Here is a 24,045-nt window from a genome sequence, read left to right as displayed (position 1 = left end):
TCCCCCTATATACATATGTAAAAATACACATGTGTATTTTCTGAATCATTTGAATATAAGCTTCAGACTTTATGACACATCAGCATGTGTCTCTTAAGAGATAGAACAGTCTATATAACTAAAATACCATTATCAGAATCAAGAAATTTAACATTGCTACAATAATATCTAATATACAGTTCATATTCAGAATTCCCCAATTGTCCCCCAAGTATTTTTATAGCCATCCTCCCCCACCAGCGTATGATCTAATCAAGAATCACACATTTTTATTTGGTTGTCCTGAATCTTTGACTCCTTTAATTAAAAAAAAACTTGCCTTTTTAGTCATTTATGACACTGTTTTTTTTTTCAATCAGAAAAATATTTTATTCTAATTATAATGTGTACTGCAGATGGCAGTGTACACTAGTACAGGTTTCTGGGAAGCCATTTGGCAGTACATACCAAGAGCCTTTAAAAATTCATGACCTTTGATTCAACAGTTGAATTTCTGGAAATTTGTCCTAAATAATCAAGAAACAGACAAGGATTTGTATAGAAAGATGTTCATTGCAAAATTATTTAAATAGCAAAATTTGAAAATGACTTAATAGTTAAACAACAGTAAATGATAATAGTCATAAGATTTGAATATTCTTTGAATAATGTATTGGGGAAATTTTCATGAAACTAAGTTAGAAAGTATACAAAACTCTTACCCTTTGTATATGTGTATGTGTATATGTATATACATATGTACATATGTAACTTAAGAGTTTTTGCATACCCCTAAAATTCATATGTTGAAGCTCTAGCCCCCAGTATTTGGTGATAGGGCCTGTGAGGAGATGATATAGGTTAAATGAGATCATAAGAATGAGGCTCTAATCTGATAGGACTGATACCCTTTTAAGAAAAGGAGGAGACAACAGAGCTTTCCGTGTGCGGACATAGCAAGAAGGTGGCCATCTGCAAGCCAGAAAGAGAACTTTCATCAGGAAGCAAATCAGCCGGCACCGTGATCTTGGACTTCCTAGCCTTTAAACTTGTGGGATACAAATTTCTGTTGTTTAAACCACCTAGTCTGTGGTATTTTGTTATGGCAGCTGAGCAGACTAGTACAGATTTTGGTGCTGAGAGGTGGGGTGCTGCTGCAACAAATACCTAAAATTGTGACAGTGGCTTTGGAAGTTTGGGTAATGGGCAAAAAGCCTGGAAGGATTCTGAGGTGCATGCTAGAAAGAGCCAAGGTTGCTATGAAGGGACTCTTGGCAGAAATATGGATGTTAAAGGCTGTTCTGGAGAAGTGTCAGATGGAAATGAGGAACGGTTTATTGGAAACTGGAGGAAAGGTGATCCTTGTTATAAAGTGGCAATGAACTTGGCTGAATTGTTCGAGTGTTTTGTGAAAGGTAGAGTTTATAAGTGATCAAATTGGGTGTTTAGCAGAGGAGATTTCTAAGCTAAGCAATGAAGGTGTGGCTTGGGACTTCCTTACTGCTTGTAATAAAATGCAAGAGGAGAGGGTTGAATTGAAGAAGGAATTGTTAAGTAAAAAGGAACCAGAACTTGGAGATTTGGAAATTCTTAGCCTATCCTTAGCCTATATATTGTGAAAAATGAGAAATCTTGTTCTGAAGAAAACACTAAAGAGATCATGGGTGTGACTCATGGACTAAACCAGCCATCAGCAGAAGCCAGGAATAGAGATGGAATTATACCAGCAGAGACATTGCCAGTTTCAACTAAAGGAGACAGAGAAAGAGGGATGGAATGAAGGAAGGCTGTTGGATTTCTTGGATTCTACAAGACTAGATCAGAGAGTTATTTGACGTAAACGTGTGCTATTGAGGAAAGGCAAGAGTGACCCGGAAGGTGATTTGGAGAATATCAGGGCTGCCAGTCTTAGCACAGGCCCAAGGGACAGAGATGTTTCCTTTTGTTTCAAAGGGTGGCCACCACAGAGAGCTATGGGGCCAGGGCCACTCTGTAGAGCTGAGTGAGTGACAATGCCACCCCAGTGGAAGGTGTGTCATTGAACCGAAGAGAATTATTCTCTAGACTTAAGATCTAATGGAATTTGCCTTGCTAGATTTTGGACTTGCTTGGGACCTGTCACTTCTTCTTTCCTATTTCTCGCTTGTGGAGTGGGATTATCTTTCTGTCCCACCATTGTATTTTGGAAGCACATGTTTGGTTTCACAGGTTCACAACTGGAGAGGAATTTTGCCTTAGGATGAATCATAACTGGATTCTTACTCATATACAATTTAGTTGATATTTAAATGAGTTTTTGGACTTTAGAGTTGATGCTGGAATGAGTTAAGACTTCCGGGGCTGATGGAATAGAATGAATGTATTTTGCATGTTATAAGGACATGAATTTTGGGGGGCCAGAGGCAGAATGCTAGGGCTGAATTGTGTCCCCCTAAAATTCATATGTTGAAGCCCTAACTCCCAGTGTGATTGTATTTGGAGATAGAGCCTGTGAAGAGGAGTTGTAGGTTAAATGAAGTCATAAGGGTTGAGCCCTAATCTGATAAGGCTGGTGCCCTCTTAAAAAGCTGAAGAGACCACAGTGCTCTCTCTGCCATGTGAGGATACAGTGAGAAGGTAGCCATTTGTAAGCTAGGAAGAGAGTTCTCACTGAACTCTGCTAGAACCTTGATCTTTGGCTTTTTGGCCTCCAGAGACTGAGAACATTAATTTCTGTTGTTTAAGCCACCTAGTCTATGGTATTTTGTTATGGCAGTCTGAGCAGACTAATATACTTATTGTAAATATATCTGTACAATTACGGGGAGAATACCTAGAAAGAGAAGCACTAAAATACTAACCAAATTTGTCTCTGATATGTGGGATTATGACTTTTTAAACCCCTTTTTTGCATTTCTTATATTTTGTAAATATTTAACAATGTACTAGTTTTAATAGTTACAGGTTATTAACAAGAGTAATGGAGTAGTTGAATCCTTGTTCTAGATGTGGGTTTGCTGGTGTCTCTCTGAGAGACTTTGGAAGTCTTTCCATTGTCTATTTCAATTTCTTGATGTGTAAAATGGGAGAGTTGGTCTAAATGATCTCTAGGACTCTTTTAGCTGTAATATCATGGGACCCTATAACTTCCTAGTCCTGAGATTTCTTCATGTGGGTGGTCCCTCCACTATCTTCTCCGCTAGGGTCAGTTCTCTGCATTCACTTGTGACATGTCTTCAAAATATTTTCAGAAATCACTGGGCTACTGCTCTAAAGAAACCCTTACTCTTATCTTTGATATGAAAGTTTCTTTGGCCCCAATTACATCTTAAAAATGATGAGATTCTTTAAAAGTATTGGGGCGAACTATATGCTTCTTCCCAATGTTTTCTTTGGGGCCAGACCTTTCTGAATTTAACATTCAGTAAAAACACTTCACATTCACTTTTATCTTAGGATATTTTAGTCTCCTTTGGTAACTGTAATATATGTAGATATGTCATAGGGTGATATTACATTATGTCCACATGTTTTTTTTATCCCCTGTGTTATTGCTAGTTCTTGTTCCCATTACTTCAGGGAAAGATATGGAAGGCAAGAGCTGAAGAAATGGTCTTCGGGGCTTTAGTAACTGAAAGCCTAGGACTTGAGGGGAATGTTCAAAATGTTTTGAATAACTGTTATGGGAAGAAGCAGAGATTCACCATAATCTCCCTATTCCTGAGTAAGAGAAGCTTTCCTTGACTTGAGTGAGAGGAGAGGAGGTTGACCAGAGTAGACACATTGGGACCTTGTGTCTACTTTCTGGGTGGTACTAGTGAACAGTAGGACTCCAAAGAGGGAATGGCTGGATGCTATCTCTAGTCCAGTGGGTCCCTATTGAGATTCCCATGCTCTAACAAGTCGCACATGCTGCAGAATGAGTCCTGGGCTCTCTAGAAGTAGCAAGTGAGACTCTGGTTCTAATGAAGCCACTTGGGCAGGATTAAGAGAGGTCTCAAGTGTTTTCTGTGTACTAAAGACCAAGGACTAGAGGCCATCTGGGATATTTCAGTGAATGCCATTACACAAAGACATACCTATGCCATGAGCAGTCACTTCACTGCAATGTCTTATTCTCACACTAAGTCAGTGTTTGGAGCAGTCTTCATGGATAGGTAAGACATACATTGAGATTCTGAAGATGTTTCTGTTTTCTAAGAACAGTAACATCAGTCCTCCTAGGAGAGGTCTTGAGCCTCTCTTTTTGGTTGTTGCTGCCTGTCTGGTTGATACTGCTTGATTCTTCCTGTCCTCTCTTGGGTAGGTGAATGCTTGTTCTCTCATTGAGGTACATTTGTGACTCTCCAGAAGTTACCTCAGAGTACTCTTCAGGGTCCAGTTCCTGGATGTGAGAGATTGCTCTGGTTCAGCCTCTTTTGTCCACTATTGACTTCTTCCACCAATAGATGTACTTAGCTTGCTGCTGCTGGTATCCTATCACAAAGAGGCTTTTTTTTTTTTTCAGAGGACAGGCTCTAGGCGTGCGGGCTTCAGTAGTTGCAGCATGCTGGCTCAGTAGTTGTGGCTCGTGGGCTCTAGAGTGCAAGCTCAGTAATTGTGGCGCATGGGCTTAGTTGCTCCGCGGCACGTGGGATCTTCCCGGACCAGGGCTTGAACCCGTGTCCCCTGCATTGGCAGGCGGATTCTTAACCACTGCACCACCAGGAAAGCCCATAGAGGCTTTTTGAATGGGGGGAATATCAAGACAGCTTAGGCCCAACCACATTCCACAAAATTTATTTGACTCCTGAGGAGCTCACTTATTCTTGCTCTGAGAAACAAAGGCAATTTCATTCTATTCTCTATCTCCCAGCTCTGCTTCGTCTCTCCAGTCCTCTTTTTGTCTACTTAGGTAGGTACAGGGTTCAGATCAACAATTCTTCCACCCAAGTAGACCTCCAACCTGTCTGGCTCCCATTCTTGCAAGCAACCCCAGTCTGTGAATCTTGGAACTTCTCCTCACTTGGAATCAGAGAGGAGAAACAGGAGAAGGGACTGTGTAACCTCTCTTCACCAACAACTGCTCTCCCAAAAGGTTGTTTTTTCCCACATCAGCATAAACATTCTGCTGGACAGCTGACAAGGATCCAGTTAAATTGCCTTTCAGAATTTCCTAAAATTTGGATTTGTCTGATTGTTTCTTCATAATTAGTTCTGGTTACTGCAGAGCTGATGTCAGTTTGTCGCTTTATTTGTGATGCTTATGTTAATTATTAGTTCAGATGATGTTATCCAGATCTCTCCACTGTTAAGGTATTTTTTCCGCTTTGTAATTAATAAGTAAACTGTTGGGGCTAGGTGGGTAATACTTTGAGACTGTGTGTGTATAACCTATTTTCTCATAGCCTTTCATCCATTAATTTTAGAATCTATTATGATTATGGCCTTAATTTATTATTATTCAATACATTGCTGGTCACAAAATGATGGTTTTCTATCATGCCTTTACATCGAGTAGCGGTCAGTCTTTTTTTTTTTTCTGGGTTCAAAACCCTCAACCATTTTTTAATTAATTTTTATTGGAGTATAGTTGCTTTACAGCTGTCAATCTTCTGTAAAGAGCTTTCCCTTTCCTATCCTCCTTTTTTATGACTATCACTATGGACTCATGAATTCTTTTTTTAACTCAATGTTTTATAATCCAGTTCTGTCATTCTCTTTGATGCTCACATTGTTCCAAATTTGGCCTATGGGAGTCCCTTTAAAATCAGATCCTGTGTTCTTTTGATGTGACCCCGTCATTTTTTTGACCATTTCCTTCCTTTCCTGGTATAAGATGTTCCAGGCTCATCTTGTCCTTTCTCTGCCTCAGTTCTAGAATAAGGCATTTCTCCAATGAACCCTGGCTCCTTTTAGTGGGGGACGGTATTTAGAAATCAAGGTATTCAAACTTCAATCTTCAGTAAGGATATTTATACCTATGTCTTGTCAAGGAATGCAGCAGCACACTGTGTTGCCACACCGAATAGTCTTATGACTACTAAGTTCTACAACTTTCTGCTATATTCAATTTTTATACATGTCTGCTTTGCCCACCCACTGTATTATCAGTGACAGTATCACTGGCTGCAATTGAGAAATGAATCAAAAGTGAATCAGCATCTGGCAAGGACTTGATGAGATGAGTACTCACATATTCTGCCAGGGTGTGTAAATTAGTACAACCCTTCTAACTCAGTAATTTCACTTCTAGGAACTATTCAGGGAAAATAACTTGAGATGCAAAGGGACATTTATGATTAGGTTTTAATTATAATGGAGAAAAATTGCAAAATTAATGGAGGAATGGGTAGTTGTGGCATTTCCATATAATGGAATAATATGTTTTTAAGTAATTTTTTAAGATACAGAAAACAATTATGTGAATAAGTTTTTAAAAATGAGTAACCTAAACTGATTAAGTAGGATCCCAATTATCTAAAAAATATATACTCATAAGCATAGGAACAAAACCTAGGAAATATTTTTAATAGTGGCTCTTGGTGGTAGGATTGTGGGTAAATTTTTTTTTCTTTATACTTTTTTGTACTTTCTAAATTTTCTCCAAATGCATTTATTTTATGATAATTTAAAAACTAATAAATATTTATTAAAAAAAAGATCCCAGGCCTGACAATATAGAGACAGGTCATTGTAGATTTAGTTTTTTTTTTTTTTTTTGGCTGAGTTTGGCTGCACACGGGCTTTCTCTAGCGGGCTTTCTCTAGTTGCAGCGAGCGGGAGCTACTCTTCATTGCAGTGCGTGGGCTTCTCATTGCGGAGCACGGGCTCTAGGCGTGTGGGCTTCAGTAGTTGTGGTACGCAGGCTCAGTAGTTGTGGCACACAGGCTCAGTAGTTGTGGCACATGGGCTTAGTTGCTCCACGGCATGTGGGATATTCCCAGACCAGGGATTGAACCCGTGTCCCCTGCATTAGCAGGCGGATTCTTAACCACTGCGCCACCAGGGAAGTCCCTGTAGATTTACTTTTTTAGTTTGGATTTGAGATATAATTGAATGATGGTTGGTTGTGGAGGTTGACACAGTTTTTAGTTCAACAGTACTAGTGATTCCTTCATTGAGAGTTCTAACTAGCTCTTAAAGTTGTGTCTCTTCTGTTAGTAATATCCGTAAGGTCTCTCCTAATAAATTACTATGGCTGAAATAAGTTTTGGGGCCTGTTTTTTCATTTGTAATATGACCTTTAAGCGAGCTTGAAATTTTGATTGAGATACAGCCCATCATTGATGTTTCAAAGAGATTTCTCCGATTGTCTATGAAAGGTTTGCTTCACTGCTTTTGTTACAATATTGCCTATTAATAGTGCCGTGTCAGATCATAAACCAAAATTTCCTGAGTATGACTCAGTCTTTTAAATTAGTAAAATAGGGCATAACTCAACATATTGTTTAAAATTTTTCTTAAAGAATGCGTCAGTTCAGAACAGTTGGATGTTAGTCACATGTATGAATAACAGTGACCAAACATTCAGAAGCATTGTCAGTAATACAGTTTGCCTACCTTGTTATGATATCTTATTTGACCACCACTAACTTCAAAAGGATTTCTTTTACCAGCATGCCCAGAAGAGACACTTTTATGTAAAATGTCTTGCCCTTTTTTCCTTTTCAACTCTTAGTGTTATATTTCCTGGTGATCCATCGTGCTGATATTATTGATCCTTAGGAAGCATGAGGTGTTAGTGCTTCCCACTACTCTTAATCCATCAGGCCTGACATGCTGTATCCCTAGTCTGCACTACACTCAAATATTCCTCTTATGTCATATTATTCTTGGTCTCCATCCAAAACTGTCCACTGCCATGCTATGACTTGTCTTATTTTTAATATTCTACCTGTTTGGGGAGGCAGAGAAATAGGCCATTCTATATGTATACCAGATATTCCTCACCTGAAAGATTAGATTACTGCCTGCTCTACAGATGATGGTGTAATTCCCCTGCTAGAATCAACCAAATACAAAACTCTGGGCAGGTACAGCCAATGCTGCTATTAGTTCCATTTCTCTACCTACCTCAAACAAGACTAGATTTATGCTTGTGGGGTATTCTCGTTGCCTCTTGATGAGGAACAGGACTTGTTTTCCTAGTCAGGTGATGGTGAACTCTAGCAGAACATGAAATTTTTTTAAAATTAATTTATTTGTTTTTATTTTTAGCTGTGTTGGGTCTTCGTTGCTGCGCATGAGCTTTATCTAGTTGAGGCAAGCAGGGGCTACTCTTCGTTGTGATGTGCAGGCTTCTCATTGTCGTGGTTTCTCTTGTTGCAGAGCACGGGCTCTAGAGCACGGGCTCTAGAGTGCAGGCTCAGTAGTTGTGGCGCACGGGCTTATTTGCTCCGCGGCATGTGGGATCTTCCCAGACCAGGGCTCAAACCCATGTCCCCTGCATTGGCAGGCGGATTCTTAACCACTGTGCCACCAGGGAAGCCCAGAACATGAAATTTTGTCCACCTCTTTCTGGTGGGTCCATGCCGGAAAGAGTGGACCCAATTGGCAAATACTCACTGTGTCAAGGCATGATCATGTACAGCAAACTATGGGACTGTCTGTCACTCTAGCACTTTACCAACTTTACCAACTTGACCAACTTGAGAGGACCTGACACTTCTGACCATCAGACCTAACTATCTTGCGCAGCTCCAGATAAAAAGGAAGCTTGGCTGGTACCAGATCCTGTGGTCTGTTCTTTAGCAATTTGTTTTCTGTATTACGTATTTTCCAGATGACAGTAGCCATCATGCTGATAGCCCCTGCCTATCAAGAGATCCATCTGTTACAGAACTTAGTGACCTCACAGTCACAACTAGTATTAGCTTTCAAGAGCATGTAGTAGGTAGATCTTTCTTGAAGGGATAAAGAATCGCTTACCATAACTTTTGGAGGGACAGAACCCAGCCTATCCTCTATATCCTTTTGCAGTGTCATGTTGCTGTTCCATGGCAGGCCCCTTCAAGACATTAGCACAAATGGTATAGATCAGGGGTCCCCAACCCCCAGGCCACAGACCGGTTAGGAACTAGGCTGCACAGCAGGAGGTGAGCAGCAGGCGAGCAAGCGAAGCTTCATCTGTATTTACAGTCGCTCCCCATCGCTTGCATTACTGCCTGAGCTCTGCCTCCTGTCAGATCAGTGGCAGCATTAGATTCTCATAGGAGCTCAAACCCTGCTGTGAACTGCACATGCGAGGGATCTAGGTTGCATTCTCCTTATGAGAATCTAATGCCTGATGATCTGAGGTGGAGCTGAGGCAGTGATGCTAGCACTGGGGAGTGGCTGCAAATCCAGGTTATCATTAGCAGAGAGGTTTGACTGCACAGAGACCATAATAAATCAGTTGCTTGCAGACTCATATCAAAACCGTGTCAGTGAGTGGCAAGTGAAAACAAGCTCAGGACTCCCACTGATTCTGCATTATGGTGAGTTGTATAATTACTTCATTATATATTACAATGTAATAATAATAGAAATAAAGTGCACAATAAATGTAATGTGCTTGAATCATCCCAAAACCATCATCCCCCCACCGATCTGTGGAAAAATTGTCTTCCACGAAACTGGTCCCTGGTGCCAAAAAGATTGGGGACCACTGGTATAGATGATCTTATTTGCAAAGCAGAAATAGAGACACAGAGAGAACAAACGTATGGATAAACAAACGTATGTATACCAAGGGGGGTGGGTAGGATGAATTGGGAGATTGGGATCGACATATATACACTACTGATACTATGTATAAAATAAATAACTAATGAGAACCTACTGTATAGCTCAGGGAACTCTACTCAATGTTCTGTGATGACCTAAATGGGAAGGAAACCCAAAAAAGAGGGGGGGATATATGTATACCTATAGCTGATCACTTTGCTGTACAGTAGAAACTAAAACAACATTATAAAGCAACTATACTCCAGTAAAAATAAATTTAAAAAAAGACATTAGCACGGTCTGCTAGAACTTCTTTTTTTAATTATTAAAATTTTTATTTTATTTATTGAATTATAATTAACATACAATATTATATTAGTTTCAGGTGTATAACATAGTGATTCGGTATTTTTATACATTATGAAATGATGACCACAATAAGTCTAGTTACCATCTGTCACCATACAAAGTTGTTATAATATTATTGACTATATTCCCTATGCTGTGTATTACATCCCTGTGACTTACTTATTTTATAGCTGGAATTTTGTACCTCTTAATCCCCTTCACCTATTTCATCTACCTCCCTACCCTCTTCCCCTCTGGCAACAACCAGATTGTTGTCTGTATCTATGAGTCTGTTTTTGTTTTGCTTGTTCATTTGTTTTGTTTTTTAGATTCCACATATAAGTGAAATCATATGGTATTTGTTTTTCTTTGTCTGTCTTACTTCACTTAGCATCATGCCCTCCAGGTCCACTTGCATTGCTGCAAATGGCTAGATTTCATTCTTTTTAATGGCTGAGTAATGTTCCATTGTGTGCATGTATGTGTATAAATATATACACACCATATATATGTGTATACACACACATACCCCCCACATCTTCTTTAACCATTTGTCAATGGACACTTAGGTTGCTTCCATATTTTGGCAATTATAAATAATGCTGCTGTAAACATGGTGAATTAGTGTTTTTGTTTTCTATTTGGTAGTTCTATTTTTAGATTTTTGGGGAACATTGGTAGTTCTCTTTTTAGATTTTTTTGGGAACCGTTTTCCATGGTGACTGCACCAATTTACATTCCCACCAACAGTGCACGATGGTTCTCTTTTCTCCACATTCTCACCAACACTTGTTTCTTATCTTTTTGATAATAGCCATTGTGACAGGTGTGAGATTGTTTTGATTTGCATTTTCCTGATGATTAGTGATGTTGAGCATCTTTTCATGTGCCTGTTGGCCATCTATATGTCTTCTTTGGAAAAATGTCTGCCCATTTTTAAATCAAGTTGTTTGTTTTTCTGATATTGAGTTGTCAGGATTTCTATTAGCTTTCTAAACCATGCCCTGCACTGAAATTGGGGTATAGGTGCCCAAGATAGTACTGGGAGACCGGAGAAATTATTAAACTCAATCCTGTACCTCAGTCTCCTCTGGGACACTGCCACCCTGCATTTAAATACAAATTTATCTACTCCTCAAAACCATAATATAATACTTATGCTATTCATAAGTTCAAGGCTTTATAAGTGGGCTGTTTAGTCCCTACACCAGCTGACCTTTAGCTCTATCCATTGCAGTGTTACCTCATAAAAGAAATGTTTTAACTCTGTAACTTTCACAGTCGTTTTTGTCATAATGTGAATTTCAATATATATCATGGATTTTGAGGGTTCTGTTTATTGCCCTCTAGGTTAAAATTCTGCTTTCTCAAGTCAGCTGTGATTAAAAGTTGCAGAATATATTGGTTTCCTTGTTAGTTATGAATTCTTGGTAGCCACTTTACATGGTATTGGGAAGAGCAGCACGGAGAGATTTTTTTCAGATCTCCCAACCGGTTATCTTTTTCTGCATCACTTATTTCTAGGAAGTGGGTGAACTGGGGTTAAAACTTCCGTTTGACTCTAAGGTCCATGTTCTTTCCACTGTACAACCCCTTGATGGCAAAAATCTCATGGGATCTGTTGGGTTAGCCAAAAAGTTCATTTGGTTTTTTTCCGTAAGATGGCTCTAGCAGCGCTTAGTTGTCTTTAACTTCTTTCAAAACAATTTTGTTAGATCGTATTGTGACAGCTGTCATATCAGCGTGCATTTAAAAAGAAAACATCAAAATTGGTGAATTTTTGTGTAGCCATTTTAATATTGAAGATGGAAGAAAACATTTTCAGCATATTATGCTTTATTATTTCAAGAAAGGTAAAAATGCAACTGAAATGCAAAAAAAAAAGATTTGTGCAGTGTATGGAGAAGGTGCTGTGACTGATCGAACCTGCCAAAAGTGGTTTGCGAAGTTTCATGCTTGAGATTTCTCTCTGGACAATGCTCCATAGTCAGGTAGACCAGTTGAAGTTGATAGCGATCAAATCGAGACATTAATTGACAACAATCAGTGTTATACCACGCGGGAGATAGCAGACACACTCAATATATCCAAATCAAGCGTTGAAAATCATTTGCACCGGCTTGGTTATGTTAATCGCTTGGATATTTGGGTTCTACATAAGTTAAGCGAAAAAAACCTTCCTGACCATATTTCCGCATGCGAATCTCTACTTAAATGTAATGAAAACGTTCCGTTTTTAAAACAAATTGTGATGGGTGATGAAAAGTGGATACTGTACAATAATATGGAACAGAAGAGATTGTGGGGCAAGAGAAATGAACCACCACCAACCACACAAAGGCTGGTCTTCAAAGAAGGTGATGTTGTATATATGGTGGGATTGGAAGGGAGTCCTCTATTATGAGCTCCTTCCGGAAAGCCAAACAATTCATTCCAGCAGGTACTGCTCCCAATTAGACCAACTGAAAGCAGCACTCGACAAAAAGTGTCCAGAATTAGTCAACAGAAGACACATAATCTTCCATCAGGACGACGCAAGACCACATGGTTCTTTGATGACCAGGCAAAAACCGTTACAGCTTGGCTGGGAATTTCTGATTCATCCACCGTATTCACCAGACATTGCACCTTTGGATTTCCATTTACTTCAGTCTTTACAAAATTCTCTTAATGGAAAAAATTTCAATTCCCTGGAAGATTGTAAAAGGCACCTAGAACAGTTCTTTGCTCAAAAAGATAAAAAGTTTTGGGAAGATGGAATTATAAGGTTGCCTGAAAAATGGCAGAAGGTAGTGGAATAAAAGGGTGAATATGTTGTTCAATAAAGTTCTTGGTGAAAATGAAAAATTTATCTTTTACTTTTACTTATAAACCAAAGGAATTTTTGGCCAACCCAATATTTTGCTGTTCAGAAACACATTGGCTACTGCCTTTTTATTTTTTAATTAATTAATTAATTAATTATAATTTATTTTTTGTCTGTGTTGGGTCTTCGTTGCTGCGCGTGGGCTTTCTCTAGTTGTGGCATGCAGGGGCTACTTTTCCTTGAGGTGCACAGGCTTCTCATTGCGGTGGCTTCTCTTTTTTTAATTTTTTAATTTTTTTTAACATCTTTATTGGAGTATAATTGCTTCACAATGGTGTGTTAGTTTCTGCTTTATAACAAAGTGAATCAGCTATACATATACATATATCCCCATATCCCTTCTCTCTTGCGTCTCCCTCCCTCCCACCCTCCCTATCCCACCCCTCTAGGTGGTCACAAAGCACGGAGCTGATCTCCCTGTGCCATGCAGCTGCTTCCCACTAGCTATCGGTTTTACATTTGGTAGTGTATATATGTAGATGCCACAGTGGCTTCTTTTGTTGCAGAGCGTGGGCTCTAGGTGCGCGGGCTTCAGTAGCTGTGGCTTCCGGGCTCTAGAGTGCAGGCTCAGTAGTTGTGGCACATGGGCTTAGTTGCTACGTGGCATGTGGGATCTTCCTGGACCAGGGATCAAACCCTGTCCCCTGCATTGTCAAGTGGATTCTTAACCACTGCGCCACCAGGGAAGTCCCTGCCTTTTTATTTTAAAATTAATTCATTTATCGAATAGATAATATGTATACTGGTACCAAAAATTTTAATGTTAAAAGGAATACAGAAAATGGTGTCCCTTCCATTCCCGTACCCAGCTGTTTGGACCCTCTCCTCACAGTCGTCATTAGCAGTTTCTTATGAGTCATTTGAGAGGTTTTACACTTGTCTAAACATACATATATACATCAGAGATATCTTTTGATTTTTCTTTCCATCCTTTGAATTGGTCTTGCGTACCATTTACTACAATAAAATTTTCATAGCTTACTGTATTTGAGATTTGCATACTTCTTGATCGGTGACCCTTTTGGATTCTTACTATGTTTTAAGAATTTATTGAAACCATAGGGAAATAGATGGCTTACTTTCTGGGTTGCTTTCCAGGGCAAAAGTCTGTTTCCCTGAAATCCTGGCCTTGAATACAATAGGAATATTTCCTCTGTCCTCATTCACCCTCCTAGAATGACTTTCACACATTTGTTACTGGGTTAAGAACTTCCTGCAGTTTATTTTCACAGAATGTGTTAGTTTCCTCACTGAGTTTGAATTCTTGGTAGTCACTTTGCATGGTGTTGTGAAGAATTTTTTTCCAGCATACTAAATCAGTGCCTTTTATTTTAAACTTAAAAAAAGAGAAACACAACATTTTCACTACAAAAATCTTAAAATGATTCATAAATGTATAATATAGAAAATGAAAAATTTCTCTGTAATACCCCCGTCCAATCTACTATGAGATAACTACTTTTCACAGTTTAGTGTGTACTCTTCCAACATTTTAATTTTTAAAAAATTAAAATTTTAATTATGGATTATTTGAATATGTGAAAGAATACATGTAATATATATAAGTTTGGGAGCATAATAATGGAACTACTACCCATGAGCCCATCACCCATTATTTTCTAATAGAGTTTAGTAATGTACTCTAAACTTTCTTAGACTTTCCATTGCTCCCCGAGTGACAGGATTTTTTTTTCTCCTCAAGCCTGGTGAATTGCAGGAGGTAGGGACATGGTCTTCTGTTTCTTTTGGAATCTGCACAGCTATTAGTCTCACTCTCTGATGTGTTAGATACCAGGGAATGAAGCCTGGTTGTTTGTGCCTGAGAGACTTCATCCTACCTGGATTTTAGGGAAAAACAATTTGGCCTTTCTGGGAAAAAAAAAGGAAAACAGTTATTATTGAAAAAGAGTGTAATTTGCAGTATTTGCTGGAAGATAGCATTCTTTTTTTGGAGGGTTGGAAATTTATTTTCTCCAGAGCTTGTAGATTCCTAGGATCCTTCTGTATTTAAGGCTGCTACACTCATATTCTGGTAACTGAGATGTGAGGTCGACAATAGCTAAAGCTTTGTTAGCTATGTTGTAAGGTAATTTATAAGCATGAGAGTGCTCATGTTTATCCTTAGTAGAAATGAAGACTTTTTAGCAGATGCCAGACAGAAAGAGAATTGTCATATTTTCCTTAATTTCTCTTGTGAAGCTTTGAGACTCCAGACAAGCTTTACAGAAAAGAAGTCCAAGGCTCCTAAGTACAAGTTTATCCATCACATCTTTTTGTTTCTTCCTTCCTAAAGGTTTCTCTATTTTCTTGGAGTATTCTTGTTCTTACTGAGTAGATACATAGACCAGAGAGTATATTTGTGGGGTCCAAGGAAGAATTAATGGGAGGATGCAAAAAATCGGGAGACCTGGCTCATAAACTAGACACAGGTGAGAAGAGGACAAATACACAAATGCAGCACCTTGAATGTTATTTAACTAATGACCTTCAGCGGGTGCATAGTAATAACTTGGAAAGAGAGAGTATAGTGCTGAGGTGGCACGGAATAAGCAAATAGTAAAGAATGGCATAAGTTTGTTCAAAAAGGCTTTCCAAGGAGATGAGTTTAGAGATGACTTTTAAGGAGCTAATTGAGATGTATTGATTGAAAGGAAGGCTTGTTCGTAGTAGGATAAATGAAAAGTATGGGGAAAGGATTTTAAAAATGCCAAATTATATGCTGAGCATATTGGCTTAGAGGGAGTAGAGTGATGTCAAAGTTGTACTTGCTAATCTGCAGAAGGAACTGAGTCCCTCTGCTGTACACAGTTTTCTTCAAAGAGTGAAGATATTCACGGCTGGCCCAGTTTGGCAGATTCACTCTTTTGGGAGCCTTTTCTTTTATTTCTGAACCTAGTGTCCTTGTCACATAGCATCCTCTCTCCTTTTAAATCTGCTGTAGGATTGAAAGTTTTGTGCCACTTAAAATTTTTGTGGCTATGACTAAAGACCTATTTCTGTGAACAGTGGAAGCAGAAGAGCAAGCTTTATGTCACTGATTACTTTCACTTATTTACCAAGGACTACATGCCCTGAAGGAAAGTAGGATTGCATGGCCAGCTGGCCTCTATCCTGCAGATTCTCCCACCTCATCACTTTCCTCTTTACCCCTTCTCATTTCTCAGATCCCAGAAGACAGGGGTCTAGCTCATATTCATTCTTCGCCATTTTTCTTCCACTATTTACACTTTTATCTGAGTCTCCTATTCTGGCTCTTGTTAAAGCATCCTAATCATTCTGGTGTTCCCTGAGAACTGATTACCTCAAACCTAGGGCTAATTCCTCCTGCCCCACTTTATTATTTTTTTTTCCAAAGAACCACATGCATAAGGTTCATTTTTATATCAAAAGATGCAGTGCATGCTATGAGGCACAGTTTTTTTTCACTACCCTATCCTTTAGCCATTCAGTTTCTGCCCGGAAGCAACCACTATTGCCATTTACTGTATAGATACATAAGTATATACATATACTTACCACCCTCACAAATGGTAGTATGCTTTGCACCGTGTTACATGCCTTGCTTTTTTTCACTTAACAATGTATGATATATACTACATGTTGGGATCCAGTCCCTATTAACATGGACATTTTGGAAATCAAGATGAAATTCATTCACATAATATTAACCATTTTAAAGTGTATAATTCAGTGACATTTAGTACATTCTCAACGCTGTGGGGCTCTCACCTCTATGTGAATCCAAAACGTTTTCATCACCCCTAAAGGAGCCCTGTGGGCTTTAAGCAGTCACTCCTGGTTCCTGCTTAATGCCATGTCCTGGGCAATCACTAATCTACTTTGTGTCTCTATGGATTTACCTATTCTGGATATTTTATGTAAATGGAATCATAAGTATGTGACCTTTTGTGACTGGCTTCTTCAGTTAGCATGTTTTTAAGATTCTTCCAAATTGTAGCACATATCAGTTCTTTATTCCTTTAATGACTGAATATTCCATTGTATGGATATACCACCTTTTGTTTGTCCATTCATAGTTGATGGACATTTGTTTTTTACCCCAACTTTTGGATATTGTGAATAGTGCTGCTGTGAACAATTATGTGCAAGTATTTGTTTGAATGCCTGTTTTCAATTCTATTGGGTATATACTTAGGATTGGAATTGCTATTAACAGACATTTAAGTTGCTTCCAATATATGCTGGTACAGTGCTTGCAGTTGATATCATTTCACATATATGATTTCATACATGTATACATATTGGATGAATAGCTAGTAGTGAGATTACTGGGTCAAAGCATTTTACATTTAACAATGCATTTAACATTTTGGAAGATACTACAAAATAGTCCTCTCTAGAAGCTGTACTATTTTCACCCCCACTAGCAAAGTATGAGAGTGCTTTCTCCTCCCTGGCCTTTAGTTATAGCCAGCCTTCCTACTAATCTTGTTGCAGAGAGCCACAAGCAACAGTTCCTGTGCTGTGATTCATTCAGAATCTCCTTCCTGCTTGCCTGCTTAGCCTGTCTTTTCTTCCTCTACCGTCTTGGGCCTTTTATTTCCTGACTTCCTATTTTGGCTCTTAATAACTGGTCCCTCCTCTTTGTTTGGTGTCCTGTTCAAATTTCCTTCTCTGGTTTATCAACTTGTGTTTCTGCTTATATTTTAATTTTGGGCAATTCCTTTCAGTTTGTTTTCAGTAGTAATACCTTGGAAATAGAGAGGGAAGTGTTAAGGAGGCAAAGAAGCAAATGGTTAAGAATGGCATGTAGTTTGTTCAAGAAGGCTTTCCAGAGAGATGAGTTTAGAAATGACTTTTGAAGAAGCTAATCAGAATGTACCAATTGAAAAGAAAGATATTCATAGTAGGATAAATGAAAAGTATGAAAGGAGAATTCAAAAGGTAATCCACTCCACTCTCTCGCTCCTGGCCAAGGAACCTCTTCCTGGCTAGAACTACTCTTTCCTGGGTAGTGGGAGTAAAGTATTAGTCCACATCTTCTGGTATGTCTCGTCCAGGACTCGGACTCTCAGACAGGAAAATATACTAGTTATGGCCTCCTTAGAGTGTAGAGAGTCTTATTTTAGTAGTAGGGCAGTGCAGTGGGTCTAGGACTTCTGTCAGTAAGAGTGGGTGATGAGTTATACATTGTACATGTGGTATTGGTGGGAGCAGTTGATACTGATGCTAATTATAGGTGCTGGCAAACTAACAAAGAAAAGAGAGACTATACAATATGGTTTGGCTGTTAAAAATAATGTTAATTGTAGTCTTCTGACTCACTTATTTATTTATTTATATCCTGCCATCTTCCAGAAAGAATTTGATGTGGCTAATTGCAGTCATTACATCAATTCATTATCATTTCTGTTCAATTACTATGTTACACAATTATGCATGTTAAAAATGTCAGGTTAATGTATCAAAGTTTTATTTGATTATAACATTTAAGTACCTAATCTGAGCATAGTGTGTGTTGTGTATATATATATATATATGAGTGACTGTTATTCCCATAAAAGCATGGTCATCTTATGGCTTCTTATTATAGATTTTATTGGTACAAAGTGGTAAGAAATGAGTTTGATTGATAAAACATGATTGACAGAATTATGGTAGACATCAACAATTGATAGACTTGTTCATTGCACAAACAGTTATTGGACACCTCTTCCTCATGCCAAGAATCATGCTAGGCATTGGGGGTATAGAGATTAAAAGTCCTTGATCTCAAGGAGCTCAAGTCCAGAGAGGAAGAAACATGTAGCTAGTACCGTGTGATAAGTAAATGGTAGAGGAGTATAGAGGAAGAAAACTTAATCCAAATTTGGGATGGTTAGGAATAGCTTCCTAGAGAAAATGATATATAAATTGAAAAAAAAAGTTTAAAATCAAAGTCCATATGTTTCATTATGGTTCACTCTTTGTGTTATACATTCTATGGGGTTTTTCTCTTTTTTTCTTCCCATTTTATTAAGATATAATTAACATACAGCACTGTATAAGTTTAAGGTGTACAGTGTAATGATTTGACTTACATACATCCTGAAATGATTATCACAATAAGTTTTGTGAATGTCCATCATTTTGTATAAATACAAAATAAAAGAAAAAAATTTTTGTGACGAGAACTTAGGATTTACTCTTAACAACTTTCATATATAACATACAGTGGTGTTAATTATATTTATCATGTAGTGCATTACATCCCTACATATTGTATGGATTTTGATGAATGCGTAATGACACAAATCCACCCCAAGAGTATCATACAGAATAGTTTCATTAACCTAGAATTCTCCTGTGGTCTGCCTATCCATTCTCCCCTCCTTGCAAAACTCCAAAATAAACTGAGCTTTAAAAGATGAGTCGGAGTCAGTCAAGGAAAGGAGAAAAGAGTTTATGGTACTAGGACACTAAGATGAAAAAGCATCACTTAAGTATGTTAAGTTCTGGATGGCTTGAAGGCAGGAGATAAGAGTGGGGAAGGGGTTAGAGATGAGGCTAGAGAGGCACAGAGTGCTCATGTCAGGAAGGGTTTGAGTGCCATAGCAAGCTGTTTGTATTTTATCTTGAAGACAATGGGGAACCTTTGAAGACTTTATGCAGGAGAATGAAGCAATCAGGTGGTGGGTGGTTGTAGTGATGTGAGCAGTTTGCTTGATGCATTAAAAAAATCTAATTGTAGAATGAATATATATAAATATATAAACCTCATAAAACAAATGTTTATTTTAATGAATTAATATAAGGCAAAAAATAGACCTTTGCTAGGCACCCCAGAAAGCCCTCCACATGCCTCTTCCCAATCACAGTCTCCTCCTCTGTAAAAATAACTACTATTCCGACTTTATGATAGTAACTTCCTCGATTTTGTAAATGTGCAAATGGATCCCTCCTCCCATATTATATATTCTTTTAGTACATCTATGTATTTACCTTTCCTACATCACTTACTCGGTATGTATGATTATTTGATTAATATTTATTTTCTTCTCTAGACCATAAATTTCATGAGTAGGGAAAATGCTTATCTGTGTATCCCCAGTAACTTTGCTCAGTAAAATTAGTTGAATTAATGCATTTCTGTTAAGTGGAATTACTGAGTTAAGGAATATGCACATTTAAAATTTTGTTAGATATTGCCAAATCATACACTAGAAAGATTGTACCTGTTTATATTCCTGGTGTTGATACTCCTTTTCTCACATCCAGCCATACTGCCCTTTCACCCTCCCCTCCCCGTGTCCCTGTATCGCTGAGTCCTTTTCTTCTACAGAGAATTTTGGGCACATTCCAGCTTTTGTTTTAGGTGCTTAGGATATATCAGGAAGCAAAAAGACAAAGATCCTGGGTGGCAGGCAGTAGACAATAAACATAATAATTATACAGGATGTTAGAGAGTGGACCAATAAAAGAGTAGATGGTGAAAAGCAATTGGGAATGCTAGAACTGAAATTGAATTATAATTTTAAATAAGGTGGTTAGTATACAAGCTACAGTGAGATGACTTTTGAGTAAAGACTTGGAGGAAGTGAGGGAAGTAGCAAGTTGGCTGAAAAAGGGTAGCAAGAGGTCTGCTGGGGGTGCCGTAATACTGTTTCTTGATCTGCGTGCTGGTTACTTGAGTGTGTTCACATATTCATTGAGCAGTATGCTTATCATTTGTGTACTTTTCTGCATTTTATAACTCAGTAGAGCTTTCATATTAAAAATGAATGGATGTTGAACATTTCAAAATGCCTTAATAGTACTTACCTAGTTATTCATGGGTATTTCCCTTTGACTTACAAACAGCGATGAATGCATTAATCAATTTCTATTAATAAATCATTTTGCCTTCCTTTAATTTACTTGATTATGGTAAAAGTATTTTTTAAAAGTATTCTTTTGATATAATGCTATGTTTGATTTGCTTGTATTTTATTTTGGATTTTTATATCTATATTCACAAGGAAGTTTGGTCAATAGTTTCTTTTTGTTATTCCCCTATGTCAGGTTTGAAGTACTTTTCTTAATTATAGGTTCTTTACTGTTTTCCATGGAAATAAATCTACTGTCTCAAAAAAGGAAGGGAATAATTTCTAATGTTTGACTTTATTGTCCTTTGTGAGCTACCTGGTAATTACTACAATTTAGTAATTGATAGGTGAGTCCTGTCACTGCTATTCTAGACAGATGGCTGTTCACTTCAAGTCTAGGGCTCAAATCTCCTGTCATTTCATTGTCATAGAAAAACTGACCCGCACTGGACTATTAATTGGTGATGTAATAGTTGTTTGGGGGGGTTTTGTTTGATACTTATGGACCTTATTTTTTTAATGTGACTATTTCTGATTTCTTACATTTTCCACTAGAAACAGGATGAAATAGGCAGAAGAAGCCTGTGTTGCTGTAGCCTAGTCAACAGGGATAAGTGCAGAACCTTTGCCTTACTGGAAAGAGGATTCATTTTTAATTGGGTCCTGGACCTGCCAGAATTGTTTCGTTTCCCTGTATGATCGCAGTGAGCTGGTCTCCAAGCTCAGTAGGATAGCTCATCTGGCTGTCTCCTCCCTCCATCAGCGCAGGAGCACTATGCTTCTGTCTAAGAGACTGGCTTTTTTCATATAGCAAATCCTGTAGCTGTGTTTTTCAAAATGTAATTCAAGAATCATTTGGCATTAGTTGCTTATTGAAAAGGCAGATACAACAACAACAAATGTAGATGCCCGAGCCACTCCAGGCATTTTGAATTAGAATCTATGGGAGTATGGTCTAGGAAACTGCATTTTAAACAAGAGGCTCAAGTAATTCTTCTTAAAATTTAAAGACACTGCTTTCTAAGATTAAGAAGAACCTGCATTTATTCAGTTATTAACTCCTTCAGTATAGGATTTCTGTGCCGAGCATTGGAAGGACCATAAAGGGAGTATAAGATTGGCTCTTACACTCAGGGAACTTACAACCTAGGCTAGGGATGGGATGCATAGGACTAAGGCAAGCAATAAAATGAATCAAATTCTAAGGCAGGTGTTTTTAAAAAATCAACTTTGTTGAGATATAATGTACATGCAGAAGATTCACCCATTTGAAGTGTACATTTTGATTGGTTTTGATAGATGTATATACCAGTGAAACTACCACCATGATCAAAATACAGAACATTTCCATTATCTCTAAACATTTCCTTATGCTCTTTGCAATTCATCCTTCTCCCAACCCCTGGCTTCAGGCAACCACTGATAGGCTTTCTATCACTATAGATTAAATTTGGTTTCCTAGAGTTTTATATAAAATAGAAACATATAGCATGCAGTCCTTTGTGTCTAGCTTCCTTCACTCAGCAGAAGGATTTGAGATTCTTCCATTTTGTTGAGTGTATCAGTAATTTGTTTCTTCTTATTGAGTAGTGTTCTATTATATGGGTATACCACGTTTTGTTTATCCAATCACTTGTTGATAGGCATTTGGGGTTTTTTTTCCAGTTATTATAATTAATATGAACATTCACATGATCATGTGTTTTCACTTCTCTTGGTTAAATACCTAGGAGTGGAATGGCTGGATCATATGGGTTGGTGTATGTTTAACTTTTTAAGAAATAGACAGATGGTTCTTATTTTGATTGTTAACAGAGATGCTGTACTAGAGTCGTTGCGCATTGTTTAAGGAGAGTTGTTTAAGTGGAACTTAAGAATGAATTCCAATTATTTAAGGGAGGATAAGGAATGTTTATTGAGTAATTACCATTTGTCTAGCACATGGTAATTAAATGCTATATATGTGATTTTTCAATACTTATGCAAATCTGAGAGGTAAGTGGTATTACTCTTTATAGATGATGAAGAGAAGTGTAGAGAAGTTAACCAGCCTAAGGTTACACAGCTAGTAAGAGATGGCTTTGAATTTAAGTTTATTTGGTTCCAAAGCTCATACCATTTCCATTACACCAAGAAGGAATAGAAGTGAAGGATATTCCAGCTTCAGAAGTTGGGGGACAGATAGGAGAAATTGGGCTCATTTCGTCTCTCCATCTCCTGAGTATGGCAAGCATAGGAACTATGACAATCTGTTTGTCATAACAAAAACTTTGTTTTGCAGGACTGGCTAACAGTGAGGTTTGATATTTATTTGATATCAGATTATAGAGGGGTTTGAAAGCCAGGGAGATAAATATACTCTTTTATAAAGAGTTGTAAGTTGTTAAAAGGGTAATGATGTGATTAGAAGCTGGATTTAGGAAAATTCGTCTTGTTGCAGTCTGCTAAGTAGATTGAATGGGACAGAGATTAGAAGGTCTTAAGTCCAGTCAAAAATCCGTAATAATTCAGGCATGAGGTAATAAGTTCTTTGATAAGGAGAGTAAAACCTATGAGGAAGGGACAGTAGGAAGGAGACTTAAATGGACTTAATTACTAAGCTTGTTGACAGATTGGATATGGGAGATAAAGTAGAGAGGAATTTTAGGAATAGGTTTGAAGTGTTAGTTTTGAATTGTCCAGAGTTCCGTGGTTTTGGACTTGTCGTATACTTGGTATGCTAATATATCTGAAGAGAGCTCATAACATTGTAAATAAAATGTCATTGCCAGTAGAGGCTCTAGTTTTCTAGACAGCCTTTCTCTTAGCATCAGGTGACACTGAGCTAGAGGGTAATTGGTTATTCATTTGTTAAGTATGTGAGCTTGAAGAAGTTTGAAGCTCCAGGGAGGTGGGAAACATTAGCCTGTTCATTAAAATTGCCAGTTTGACAGTCATTTGATATGTGTGAATGCCCAGTTTGAGAATGTTACTGGTTTTCTAATACGCTTTTAATGTACTTGGAGGTTTTTCTGCAACTCGTTTGGCCAGTGTCTTTTCTCTGCTTACTACCTTTTTGATGTCCTGTGATAAGCAGTACCCTCCACTTTGCTTACGTTGAACGTTTTACTGCATGAATTGTAGAATGTCTTGATGTCTCCTTTTTCCACTGCGTGTGCTTCCATTTGCTTCTGAACAGACTATGCTCTAGCTTTCATTCATTAAAATTTGTCATAAAAATGACGAGTAACTTTTTTGTTTCTAAATTCAGTAGGACTTTCTCAGTTTTATTTTGACTGCTCTGTAGCACTGCTACTTGTTAACCACTCACTCCTTCCTTGAAACCTGTTTTCCTGACTTCAGGGACCACAATGCCATGGTTTTCTTCCTCTCCAGCTTCTT

The 24,045-nt window shown here is 38.0% G+C and overlaps 1 protein-coding gene and 1 long non-coding RNA gene across 6 annotated transcripts in view; one reads left to right on the top strand and one right to left on the bottom strand.

Annotated features, from left to right (window-relative positions):
* UNC13B (unc-13 homolog B) overlaps nt 1-24,045 on the top strand; it is a 243,211-nt gene that overhangs the window by 98,288 nt on the left and 120,878 nt on the right. The window lies entirely within an intron of this gene.
* The window catches only part of LOC309663862, a 113,562-nt gene that overhangs the window by 7,349 nt on the left and 82,168 nt on the right, over nt 1-24,045 (bottom strand). Inside the window, exon 2 of the long non-coding RNA XR_014265504.1 lies at nt 448-506. This is a non-coding gene — a long non-coding RNA (uncharacterized lncRNA). The remainder of the gene's footprint in view (nt 1-447; nt 507-24,045) is intronic.

Source organism: Balaenoptera physalus (genome assembly GCF_965194825.1).
Source record: "Balaenoptera physalus genome assembly, chromosome: 7".
NCBI classification, from domain to species: Eukaryota; Metazoa; Chordata; class Mammalia; order Artiodactyla; family Balaenopteridae; genus Balaenoptera; species Balaenoptera physalus.
Note: the sequence above shows the minus strand (reverse complement) of the source record. Positions and strands in the feature narration are given on the sequence as shown.